Here is a 13,187-nt window from a genome sequence, read left to right as displayed (position 1 = left end):
GGGGATTCCCTCTGTCTCCCCTGGTTCCCCCCACCCCTCTGGCGGGGAGGTCCCTGACTGTGGCGGCCGTAGTCTCCCACGGGGCCCCGGGGGGCCCGGGTGTTCACCCAGCGGTCAGCTTCAACAGCCAGTTTCCGCGGATCTGTGAGCTTGCTGTCGAGCAGATGCTGGCGTAACTCTACAAAGCAATTTGCGGACAAGTGTTCCCATGCAATCCGGTCGAACAGCTCCTCAAAGGTGGAGACCTTGCTGCCCTTGATCCACCCGTCTAAGGCCCTGCTGTAAAAGTTCACGTACTCCACCCACGTAGTACCGGGTATCTTTTTGCAGTCTCGGAACCGTTGCCGGTACATCTCGGGTGTGAGTCCATATCTCGCTAATAGGGCCTCTTTCATGTGGCTGTAAGAATTTAGCACAGTGGAGGGCAGGTCCAGCAGGGTGTCTCTCCCCTCGCTCAGGAACCGGCCCCACAAGCCAGCCCCCCAATCCTTCTGTGGAACTCGGTGGGAGGTCATGGCGACCTCGTAGGCCTTGAACCATTGCTGGATTTCGTCGTTCTTGTAATATTCTTTCACCACATCCTTGGGGATGTGGACCTTTGGTTCCACCGGGGGAGAGGTCTCTAGATTCCCCGGGGGTCTGGATTCCTCACTCCTGGCCTTGAGCTCGATCTCTTTTAAGCTGCGCTCATGTTCTAGTTGAAGTTTTTTTTTCTTCGTTTTCTCGCTGGCGTTTCTTCTCTTCAATTTCCCCTTGTAGGCGTAACTGTTCTACAGCTAACTTTTTCTCGGCCAATTTTAGCTCTCCCTCTATCTTTAGCTTGGCCAGTTCTAGTTCGTGGCTGCGGCTCCTGTCTCGGTCCGCTAGTTCTTCCGGGGATAGGCCAACCTCTGGGGCGTTGTTCCTTACCGGGGTGCTTCGGAGCTCGTTCGGCGGCTCCATCCGTCGACCGTCTCCTTCGGTTTGGGGAGGGGAATCTCCGGACTCTACCCCGGCCTTCAATGCTTTCTGGAAATCTTCTTTGGTGCTTAATCCGGTGGTAGCGATTCCAAGGTCTTTGCAAAACTGCTTTAATTCGCGGTGCGTATACTCTTCCAACCGGTCCTCTCGGAACGTAGAACTCGCGTTGGTTCCTGCGGTACTCATGGCAGTTCCTTCTTCCATCTTTGTTCGGTAGTGCGTCAGCCGTTTACTGTATGATCTCCAGGTGTCGGCTCGGATCCCGTCGCCTGCCACCAAATGTTGGAAGGGGCGATCTCAGGGGGGTGCAGAACACGTTCCTGACCACCCCGTGACCCACCTCTCCCAGAACCAGGCCGAGCACTGGCGGGGAGGCCCTTTCAGGGAAGGGTCTCGTACCTAGGATCGCACGCGTTGAGCTTTCACTACTTGACAAAGGGACACCACACAGTAGGTTTTTAGTAGAACGGATCTCTTTATCTCAAGATTCTCTGGAACTTTATGATCCGTAATGTAGCCTTTGGTCAATACAACAAGTGTTCGTAATATCTTGATAAGGGGTTGGAGTAGCGGGACAGTCTCTAGGTTCAGGGTCGAGGCTGAGTATCCTTCGCGCAGCTCTCAATCCTCGAGCCGGGGGATACGGTATGGTCTTGGGTCCAGCCGGACCAGTGTACTCTCGAGCCGCGATTTACTCAGCAGGGCTCAGCCGGTCGTAGCGTTAGGGGAGCCGCGAGTCTCTCAGCAGGGCTCAGGTGTTGTCAGTGTTCCGGGGAGCCGCGACGACGTCAGCAGGGCTCGTTCGGTTTCCAATGGCCGGGTAGCGTTCTTCCTCTTTAGATTCGTCGAGCCGCGACCAGGTCCGCAAGGCTCTTAGTTCCAGATCTTCTCTGCCCTCAGTCCCTTGAGCACCCCTTGTTATAGGCCTTCTTCTCTTTGAAGTCCGGAGTCCTCGCAGAGAGGGGTCTTGGCGCCTGGGGGCGGCGTGATGGGATTTCCTGCCGCTCGGCCCTTTAATCCTTTCAAGTTGGATCTGGAGGGACTCCAGACACCCAACATGCGGAGGGCGATCGAAACCCTCTTCGGCAAGGAGGTCAGAGGTGTGACAGACTACTCCTCCCTGTCTTGCTTGGGGGGGTTCTTCCTCCCTCGGCCGGGTATGGCGCGTTCAGGGTCTAGGTTTCTCGGGGGCCCCGGCCATCGGGGACATCGGGACATGGTGGCCGGAGGTCTTTGGGTGCTACGGGGTGGGTAGGCAGGGCGGTGACACCCAGGGATCAAGGGTGGTGCATGAATTGGGCTGGGATGCAAATGGTCAGGGAGGCCCGTGCCACGAGGCCGGGTCCCACAGCGTGGTTCGACTGTAGGCAGATATGTGTTGGAGTGAGTGTAGACATACGTGATGGTGTAACTAAGTGTGCGTGTGCTGGTCAGCACATGCTTGTAGCAGTGAGTGTAGTTTCACTGTAGACAACGGTATGCGGCCGTGAGGTCGGTTCCACTGTGGGTAGCACTGTGTAGCAGTGTGTGTGGTTCCACTGTAGACAGCAGTGTGCATCAGTGAGTGTGGTTACACTGTGGGTAGCAGTGTGCATCAGTGAGTGTAGTTACACTGTAGGCATCAGTGTGCAGAAGTGAGTGTGGTTACACTGTAGGCATCAGTGTGTAGAAGTGAGTTTGGTTCTACTGTAGTTAGCACGCTCCGTAGTCACGCCGTTGCAGCCTTGACTTACAGAGTACCGTGCCAACCCCGGCAAACCTCTGTCCCACACAAACTGACCAAGCTGACCGCACGATCAGTCATTGTTACCAGACGTCTCATCTACGATGCTGGCTTTTTCCAAACACATTGGTCTTCCACTGCAGTGTGAGAAGTTGGCCTGGTATATGCTGTCCACTAGTTATAGTGGGCACCCTATACCAGTCCAAACAACCCCGTATTGATGATAGGTTAAAGACAACCTTTATTGAAAGCTATCCTAGTGGTAGCTATGGAGAGCAGCCTTCAGGCTAAGTCTTGAAGGAATGTAAGCAGCTTGTTTTACCAGTCTATAATCTCTTGAGTCACTAAATGAAAGATATCCACACCAGGTATATATATAAAATATATGTATTTATTACTAAACACACCCCACCTAGTCTATTTATGAGACTAGAGTTCAAAACACATAAGTTATACTTCAAATATGACAGTAAAATAGCACAAATACACATCAGGCCTTAGCTCCCGTTAGCTTCTATGGGGAAAGTCGCGGTTAGATTTTTAAAGATTAGGGACACTTAGAAATGAGTCAGGACCAAACCCTTTTGGGACTTAAGAAGTTCTAGGCTTAACACCCATGGGAAGCCGGGTGCATAGGTGTCAAATGATCTTGGGTCGCGTCGTCTATTTCAATGGGAGCTGGCAAAGAAGTGCTGCTGCCGGGAAGATGCGAAGTGTCCGAAGAGATCCAAGCCTGGATCAAAGTCGAGAAGAACCTGAAAGCAGTGGGGACAGAGTCTGGGTCACTTGCCAGTGACCAGGAGGATGATAGGCGGATGCCTTGTAGAGAGGTGTGGCTCACTGGTTAGAGGCGGCAGACCCGTAAGCAGAGAATTGGCCAGGAACCAGGGTTCAATTCCCGACGCGGCAGGGTTGTGGACCAGGGTCAAAACGGACTTGATAATTCTCACCTCGGTACCTACTCTAACCAGGAACACACTCGGCAACTCTGGGCATTAAGCTTGCCTCATCTCTACAACGGCCCCCCACAGACGCTGGGGATGCCTGGTTTCACCTTGGAGATACCCAGAAAGGGACCATCTCACAGGGATAGCCAGGACGGGTTCCCCAGCGGTCTATAGCGCCGGGACACCTCCTCGTGAGGTAGCTGTTCGCGCTTTACAAATATCAGTATTATTATTATGCCCACCGATGTTGGGTGATTTAAGGTGAAGAAGCTTGACTCTTCAGCCACGAGGACCAGGAGGCGTCGAGGATGACCAGGAGCTGGATTCGGGCTGTCCCACGAAGGATGTCGAGTGCTGCAGTGTCAGTGCCCGGATTGGACACAACAAGCCTTGGCAACAGCAACCCACGCAGAAAGGAGAAAGATGCTTCGGTGCAGACCAGCAAGGTCTGAGGGACTCACCACTTGGTGGGGAGTCAGGGCACATCTGGAGCAACCAGGGAAGCCCAAGGAATATCAAAGTTGCCTTCAATCAATCAATCAATCAATAATTTGTAAAGAGCACTACATACCCGTGAGGGTTTCAAGGCGCTGGGGGGGGGATGCTGCTGTTATAGGTCGAAGAGCCAGGCCTTGAGTTGTCTCCTGAAGGTCACAGGGACCCACCAGTCGACGGACCAGGGATCGCGAAGGGACCTTGAGAGGAAACCCAAAATGGCGGCCAACGGGTCACTCGGGGTGACTAGGCTGACAATTTGTGGTGGATTCTCTGCTTGAGGTGGGGGCTACAAGTCAGCCCAAGCACGACTACAAGAGACGTCGCGAAGTCAATGCACTTGCGAAAGTGCACAGTGACCAGGAGTTCCGGTTCCACGCTACTCACGAGGGCTGCGGGTCTCAGCTTTGCTGGGGACTCGGGTCGGCCTCAGATGTCTGGAAATCCTCTTCCTGGGCTGCAAATACTTTAGAGTCCGACGGGAGCTTCAGAGATGCAGACCGGCAAAATGCTTCGTTGGTGCCTGCCAAGCAGGGGAGTCACTCCTTGACCCCAAGGGAGGTTTCTTCAGTCCTCTAGTCTTTAGTAGAGCGTCAAAGTTTAAGGATTCAGCTTCAGATTTTCGTCCAAGGATATCTAAATTTCTAGTTACAAAGGTTTCTTACTTATACCTAAGGAAGGGGTTGGACTAATTCTGTGGACCCACCTATGGGAGCGTTTGTAAAGAGGGGTGGATACACCCATTTCCTTTGTCCAGCTTCGCGCCAGAGCAGGGGCCGGAAGCCCCATAACCGGTTAGAGCTGGGGAGCCGCTCGGAGGCTTGCTGTCAATTTCGCCTTACCTGGGCTCTGGAGTATAAGGATTTCACGAACTCTAAAGACGCTGTGCTGCGTGGGGGTGCCTTTCACCATTGAACTTTTCTCCGGGACTGCGAGGACCAGGCTGCTTGGCGGCCGCACCAGCTGTCTCCTCTTCCCGGCCCCTCCCCCTGCATGTACATAACGCCTCGCGGCCCCCGCTTCGCGGGAGCCGCTCGGAGGCTTGCTGTCAATTTCGCCTTACCTGGGCTCTGGAGTATAAGGATTTCACGAACTCTAAAGACGCTGTGCTGCGTGGGGGTGCCTTTCACCATTGAACTTTTCTCCGGGACTGCGAGGACCAGGCTGCTTGGCGGCCGCACCAGCTGTCTCCTCTTCCCGGCTCCTCCCCCTCAACGCTCTCCGCCCATAAAACTGCGAACCTATTCCACGCGCAAGCGGAACGCGCGCGGGACATAGCCCGGGGCTAAGACCGGGCAAAGAGCGGGCCCTTTGAGGCCCTCAGAGACACGAGGAGACCGGACTGGGGGAACTCCCTATTCGTACCATCCACCAACCGTGAGTCCTCAGTCTGACACTGTCAATAATAACATGGCTGATATTGTAGTTAATAACTCTCCTGTTAAACATGGCGCCCAAACCAAATGTACATTGGTAGATTATTTTAAAAAGATGACTGTACCCACGGACAAGGAGACTACACTCGCCGAACGAAGGGCTGAGCGACGCCGCTCCATAGAGTGTATGAAAAATAGGACATTATTGGACAGTACATCTCCCTTGACTTCGTCCCTTATTGTGCTAAGTCCTTCTACTTTGACGCAGGAGGCGCTAGCCATGGACAACGTCCCAGAGCTGCTGAGACCAATTGATTCTACACCCAGTAATTTTAACTTGTTACCAGTTTTAACTAATTTGTCTACCGCTAGTACTACTACTATTATTCTTGGAAAGGAAACCGATACTGTTACTATTCCATCTGAACCGAGGGCTAAGACCACTATTAAAAAGAAAGGGAGGGCGTCGGTGTCCAAAGCTATAAGGCCCCCCCCGCCCAAGAGAAGGAAGAGGTTAGGCAACTTGCCAAGAGGCAATATTAACCACACTGACTTTGGCAAGGGCCTCACTCAAACTGAGAGCATTGTATCACCGACAAAGGCTCCATTGCCACTCTTAATAACACGCGACTTGGCTGCAACACCCTCCACCTCCCTGGTTCTTCCCCCTCCTGACTTGTCTCGTTCTCCGTTGCTCCGACCTGAATTAGGTACAATGACATCACATCTTGAGAGCATCGAGAAATTGATTAGATCATTTACTTTACCCATCATAGAAAGATTAAAAAATATAGAGTCACGACTGGGGAATTTAGAATCTTTAATCACAAAACATTCAGGGACATGGAAAGATTCCACTCACTACCTGCTTCCCCCTATGGATTTAGATCCATCTCTTACGCACACTAGGAATAACGAGATAGGTAGCTCCAATCCTCAGCGTAGGGATAAGCCCACTCACACCGCAACTAATCCAAGTCATGGTCAACATGTAGATGGTGATCTAAGGAAGGAAACAGCAAATCCTATCAGAATAATATCCCCAAAGGAGAAGGGGGAGAATCACCTCTCAGTTAGAGCAAGTGATCTACGTAGCCATCAAGTCAATTTGCCTCCAGAGGCGGTACCATATGTGGTGGTGTTAACTGAAGTTCCACCTCTGGATAAGGGCAGAAATGAGGGTTATTACAACCTAAAAAACAAAATCGTACACTGGCTTAGGATAAATAGACCCCTTCCCCCTAACATCAATGGAGAGATACTGCATGTTCGGAGACTTCCTTGGTTAGGTCGCAGAATCAAAGACCTAGAAGGGGATGTAATCATTATTAATTTCAGAGACCCTAATGCAGTCAAATACATCTTAGACTACCCCTTGGGTTCTACACGGGGATCTATAAATCCCCGTGTATTATCTTACTTTTACCCAAGATCAATAGTCTCTTATAATGCACATCCCAGGGCTCCAAGAAAAACGGTGGCCCTTGCTCACCCATTCGTAGCAACATCTGCTCCCCTTGTTCCACATTGTAACATGCATGTACCCAGTTCTGTGGCATATGAAAATGCAGCAGAATGGATTACGGTTCCACCTGGGAATCACAGAATGAGACCTCGAAGGGTGAACTACACGCTACCATTTACTCCCCTCGAAGTTGTTAATAGATTTGGGGCTTTATCAGGAGTCGATGACTGTGATTGACTTAGTACTTCTTTTGTCTGTGGGCATAGCACACAGGGGGACCAGGCTGTGGGTATGGACTCGATTTGTAAACGGTCGACTTTCTGTCCATACCATTCTATCTCTGACAGGCAACATATGTCCTCATTGGCGACTCACACAGGGCCCCTGGAACACGCTCTGGTGGCCATAGATGAAATAGCTATTGAACCTTACCGTTCCGCACACAGGGAGAACGGGGTGGAGGCGGTGGGAGGTTGCTTCCCACGAAAGGCCAAAGTTCTACAGGGGTCCTCTTGTAAAGCGCAAAGTGAGCTGGGGGTCTGTGCTTCTTTAAGGATAGAAGAAAATACCCCGCACAAGGCTTCTATGCCTGCAACTAGAACTACGAGGGCTCTAGAGATTTTGTCATGGAATGTGGCTGGGCTCCCCAATAAGTTAGGCAATACTGACTGGGAAACCTTTATTAAAGAACATGATATATGCATGTTCCAAGAGACGTGGGCCAGAGAAAATCTTTGCCACCCCGGTTTTGCAATTTTTGATATTCCAGCTAGATGGGGCGGGAAGGGACGCCCTTCTGGTGGACTATCAACATGGATTGCCTGCCATTTAGGCTGTACTGCCGAGGTGGTAGAAACTAATTCTATGGATATCCTATGTGTTGTCTTGCGTTGGCCCAATGGGGCGGGTCTGAGTCTGGTAAATATATACTCTAGACCGGTTGGAGTTGCGGCCACCTCAAGGACGCTGGAGGATTTAGGGATTTTTCTTGACTCTCTCACTGGCCCAGATACACTCTTGATCGGAGGGGATTTTAACATTCAGTTTGAACCACTCCCGACGTATCTAGATGGGATCAGCAGTGAGGAGGATGATTTTTGGGGAGTCCAAAGTATTGTAGGTCCGCCAGCCAGGGTAGCATCACCCCTCTTATTGCAAGTTCTAACACTAACATTGGCAAATTCACTTAGAGCATGCAATGGTAGGTTCAAGGGGGATAACCCGCCCCAGCCAACTTTTAATAGACCAAGACAGGAGTCCCGGATTGATTACATACTGATCAGACTCCAGGACTGGAAACTGGCATTAGACTTTAAAATTGCCCTAAGGGCTGATAGTGATCATAACCCCCTAATCCTCTCATTAGCTGCGGATGGTTTCCTTAGGCCAGAAACCCGGGGAAATAGTTTACCTGCCCCTAGTCTCACCCTGTCAAGCAACAGACGAAGACTAAGGTGGGACAGACTACTAGAGAAACCGAACCGCATAAGGGCTATATATGAGCAAGTGGCTGTAACTTTGGAAAGAGTGGAGAGCCTTCTCCCTCAATTGCCCTCGTCAGAAGGTTGTTCTTCCCTTGAGGATATTCATCAGACCCTTTGTGCCAATCTAGCTGAGGTATTGAATCCTGTGGTCCGGGGCAGGAAACCGAGGAGTGAAAGAGCCTCTTGGTTCAATACCAGCTGTAGGGGAGCCAAGAAAGATCTCCTCCAAGCACTTAAAAACCAGGAATCATCCTCTGTGATTAGGGAAAAGAGGGTGGCCTATAAGTCCCTTCTTGAAGCTGCTAAAATAGACTGGGACTGGGAGAACTGGTCAGAAATAACATCTGCTCTCAAAGTTAGAGATTCCAAAAAATTTTGGCATATAGTCAGACATGGTTCTGCTGAGCCTGTTATGGCAATAGAAGGTAATGTTACCGCTGAAGTCTGGGAAAATCATTTCTCGTCGCTTTATAGTAGAGCTGGGTTAGACCAAATGGGAACTCCACCTGAGAGCTTAGTGGACCCCATTGATAATTGCATTGAGCTGGAAGACTTTAAGCTGGAGGAAGTGGAAAGGGCAATTACTTGCCTCTCCTTAGGGAAAGCGCCAGGCTTAGATAAGATCCCAGGCGACCTCCTAAGGCACGAAGTCAAAATCTGGGCACTGTATTTTTTGGTACTGTTCAACGCAATTATTCATGGGATGGCACTTCCCCCAACTTGGCTTGGGGCGGAGATTGTGCCCATTTTTAAAAGGGGTTCACCTTTGCTCCCCGCCAATTATAGACCGATCAGTCTGATAGACGTTCCACAGAAACTCTTTGCGAGGCTTCTGTTGGATCGACTTTTGGACTGGATCGAGGAGAGGGATGTTTTGAGCCCTCTTCAGGCCGGGTTTCGCCAGAAGATCTCTACCGTGGACCAGGTCTTTAGGCTGTCCCTTCTACATTGGAAAACAATACAGTTGGAGGGTGGCAGCCTCTATACTGTATTTGTAGATCTAAGGGCTGCGTTTGACCTTGTTCCACGTGGTAAGCTCTGGGAAGTCCTGGCGAAAGCTGGGATGCCAGCTGATCTCCTGAATATGATCATCCGCCTCCATACAAACACTTATGCCCGTGTGAGGTGCGGAGCGCAGGGTGTACTTTCAAACAAGTTTCCCGTTGAGAGAGGGGTAAGACAGGGGTGCGTACTTGCACCGACCCTGTTCTGCCCCTTTGTTAACGGGGTTATTGACCACCTCAATGGGGTCCCCAATTCGGATGTCCCGAAGCTGGCGGGAAGGAGGGTCCCAGCAATTATGTTTGCTGATGATACCCTCCTTCTCTCCAAGTCACCTATGGGAATCCAGCGTGTTCTGGATGGTTTTGGGGACTTCTGCAGAGAGCATGGATTGGAAATCAACACCACAAAGACCAAATTTATGGCCTTCAATCCGCCACCCAGGTTCCATCGTATTCCTCGTATTGGGGAAAATGTTTTAGACCAAGTGAGCACCTTTGAATACCTTGGCGTTACACTCAACGAGGAATTGGGGTGGGGTCAACATCAGGAGAAAACAAGGTTGAAGCTGGCGCAACATATTGGTGGAATATTAGCAATGGTGGGGAAGAATAGGTCAACCCTTAAACCCATAGGTCCTCCTCTCCATATTTATAGGGTCCAAGCAAGAGGAGCCGTTACCTATGGGAGTGAATTATGGGGTCACAAAATCCTGGACAGCCTGACAAAGGAGGAGAATAGATTCCTCAGGTGTTTAGCAGCTCTTCCTCCGAGTACACCGCTAGTGCCTCTACGACTTGACTTAGGCATTAGACCATTGGAGGAAGAGTTGGCATTTCGTCCTGTGATCTACTGGCGCAGATTGTGGACGGTGCCTGAATTGATTCACTACAGACAGGGTCTCCAGGAAGTTCTCAGCTTCCCAAATTCGGGGAACATTCCCTGGCTCAAATTTATAAGGAATAGTTTGACGAGCCTAGGTCTAGATGCACTATGGAATGATCCTTGTAATGCTTGTCCTAAGCTTTCTAAAAAGGCTCTAACCAAAGTGTATCATGATTCTAAGGCTCCTCTACTTCGACCCTCCAAATCTCTAGGGTCTCTAACAAATCAATTCCTTCTTATGAAGAGCACATACACCTTCGAATTGGCCTTGGATAATGTTTACCCTGTAATAGTCAGGAAGCTCTACTTGCAATGGAGGCACGGGTCTTTGCCAATTCGTGCTTTCACTAGCTCCTGGTCCCTGTCGACACCCAGTATTTGCCCGGCATGCAGCGCAAGTGAGGAAACTGAGCTGCATCTTATATTTTTTTGCACGGGCTATACTGAGCCCCGCAGAAAGTGGATCATCCCCATCTGTAGGAACCTGGGCTTCACAAGGTGTCATGAAGCCTTTAGAATTCTCAAGAGCCAAACGGCCGCGCACATTGTGTTTGCAGTGGCAAAATTCTTGGGGGCTTTCTGGCACAAACGGAAAAAATATTTAAAAATGTCAATCCGATTTATGTATGTAATTAGTATGTATTAGCTGTGTGGATGCATTATTTTTAAAGATTTTATCTATTGTTGTTAAATGTTTTATACTGATTTTATGCACTTTTATGGATTTATTCCGAAATAAAGTTTTCTTGAACTTGAACTTGGTTAGAGCTGGACTATGCGCAGGGACACCAAATGTGCCGCCAGTGCAGGACTTCAAAGCACTCTGAGAGTGCTCCCACCCAGCCCCAATACACATAAGCCTGTCTGGGAGGTGGTTAGACCTCCCTCTGACAGGAAACCTATTGTCCAGGCCTCCCCTGCCAGAGTTTCGGTCAGCAGCAGGAGGCCAGACCCATGTCTGTGGCTGTAGCATCCATTTTGTGACGCCAGGGCTCTATTAGATTTCTACCAGGTATACCAGTACTGCCATGTCTCTCCCTCTAGAAGGGTGGGATCATTGCCTCACATCAAGAACTGATGTGGGGGTATGATTCCAAGGTGTTTGACACCAAACACAACATGTTTCTGTGCAGCCAGTCCAAAGTTAGCATTAACCCTTTTAGATATAATGCACTTAAGAGTATATGGGCAGGCTGCACCACTGACAACCCTGGAAAAGAGATTCCGAAGGCTGCAGAGGGGCTTAGCTCATGCCTGGGCACCCTCTCACATATTATCAAGCACTCTGCCTTCAGGATCGATAAGGCCTGCCATAGAGGTGACTGATAGGTTTGTATGTGCAGTGATAGGTGAGGTATAGTGAACCTATACCACAGTAAGGGGTGAATCACCACCTTAACCAGGCTGCAGTAGCAGACCTGTGGTGTCATTTTGAAGGGCTTTCCAGCGGTTGCACAATACATGCTTCAGCCCCTGGTAGGCCTCTGGGATACCTATGCCCTTGTAGGCCTCTGGGATACCTATGCCCTGGGTACATAGTATACCATATACTAGGGACTCACAAGGGTACCCCAGAATCCAATCTGGCGTGTACCTAAAGTACATGCAATCAATTTAGAGAGGAAACAGCTAGGCTGGGGCCCTGAATAGCAGGGTCCCAGCCAGACTGAAGTTGAAAAACAGTGAAACACCAGCAAAAAGTGGGGGTAAACATGGGAAGCAGATCCTACTCTCCTACATGCAGGATACGGGTAACGCGTTTTTCACAAGCCGTGCCCTCTTGCAGGATTCTTGTCCTTGATATTGCCTGACTGTGACCTACTGGTTGCCTTCTCCTGCACTTGGACTCTGCGCCCCACCTCAGCACACTTAGACCAACATGCTTCTCAATCCTCCTTCTGGGCTTGACTTCCAGTATTTACGCAGCACTCATTGAATCGTAACCTGGTCCTGAAGATGACCTGAATTGAATACAGGTTGAAACGCTGTCGACCTTTCAGTGCACTTTTGCGTACAACTTTCATGGTTCATCAAAATTATCTAACCTTTATAAATTCTTTGCTAATTAATTTGAACTACAAAAAGGTTTTTGTACATATTATCAATGTTGCTCTTTGTGCCGTTTTTTGGCTATTTTCACTTGTCACTTGCGCTGTTCACCTTGATTTTCATGAGCACAAATGTGCACAAGATTGTACAGGTTACACGTACATTCAATGTAGTAGAGTGTTATTATTGAATTCTCTCTACCTTGTCGCAATACAGACTACCCCTTGCATTTACTGCTACAACCATTAATGCCACACTGTCTCCTTCCTTTGCAATTTACGTGCATGCCCCCTGAAACTGTCTTTAAATATTAACTGTTGCGACATTGTTGTTTGCTTTACATACTAATAACCCAGGCCTCAACTGGGTGTATGGGTACCCTCCTGTGGTCTGTTTTCGCTCCGAGTGAGTGTGGTTCCACTGTGGGCAGCAGTGTGCATCAGAGAGTGTGGTTCCACTGTGGGTAGCGTTGTGTGGCAGTGAGTGTGGCTCCACTGTATGTAGCAGTGTATTGCAGTGAGTGTGATGCCACTCTGGTTAGCAGTGTGTAGATGTGAGTGTGGTTCCACTGTAGCAGCAGTGTGTAGCAGTGAGTTTGGTTCCATTGAGAGTAGCAGTGTGTAGCAGTGAGTGTGGTTCCACTGTGGGTAGCAGTGTGCATCAGTGAGTGTGGTTTCACTGTGGCTAGCAGTGTGTAGCAGTGAATGTGGTTCCATTGTGAGTAGCAGTGTGTAGCAGTTGCACTGTGAGTAGCAGTGTGTAGCAGTGACTGTGGTTCCACTGTGCGTAGCAATGTGTAAC

General features: G+C 49.9%; 1 protein-coding gene across 4 annotated transcripts in view; it reads left to right on the top strand.

The window, feature by feature from the left end:
* The window catches only part of LOC146863596 (sphingomyelin phosphodiesterase 5-like), a 198,214-nt gene that overhangs the window by 90,445 nt on the left and 94,582 nt on the right, over positions 1-13,187 (top strand). The window lies entirely within an intron of this gene.

The sequence above is a fragment of the Triturus cristatus genome, chromosome 2_1, assembly GCF_964204655.1.
Source record: "Triturus cristatus chromosome 2_1, aTriCri1.1, whole genome shotgun sequence".
In the NCBI taxonomy this organism is placed as follows: Eukaryota; Metazoa; Chordata; class Amphibia; order Caudata; family Salamandridae; genus Triturus; species Triturus cristatus.
Note: the sequence above shows the minus strand (reverse complement) of the source record. Positions and strands in the feature narration are given on the sequence as shown.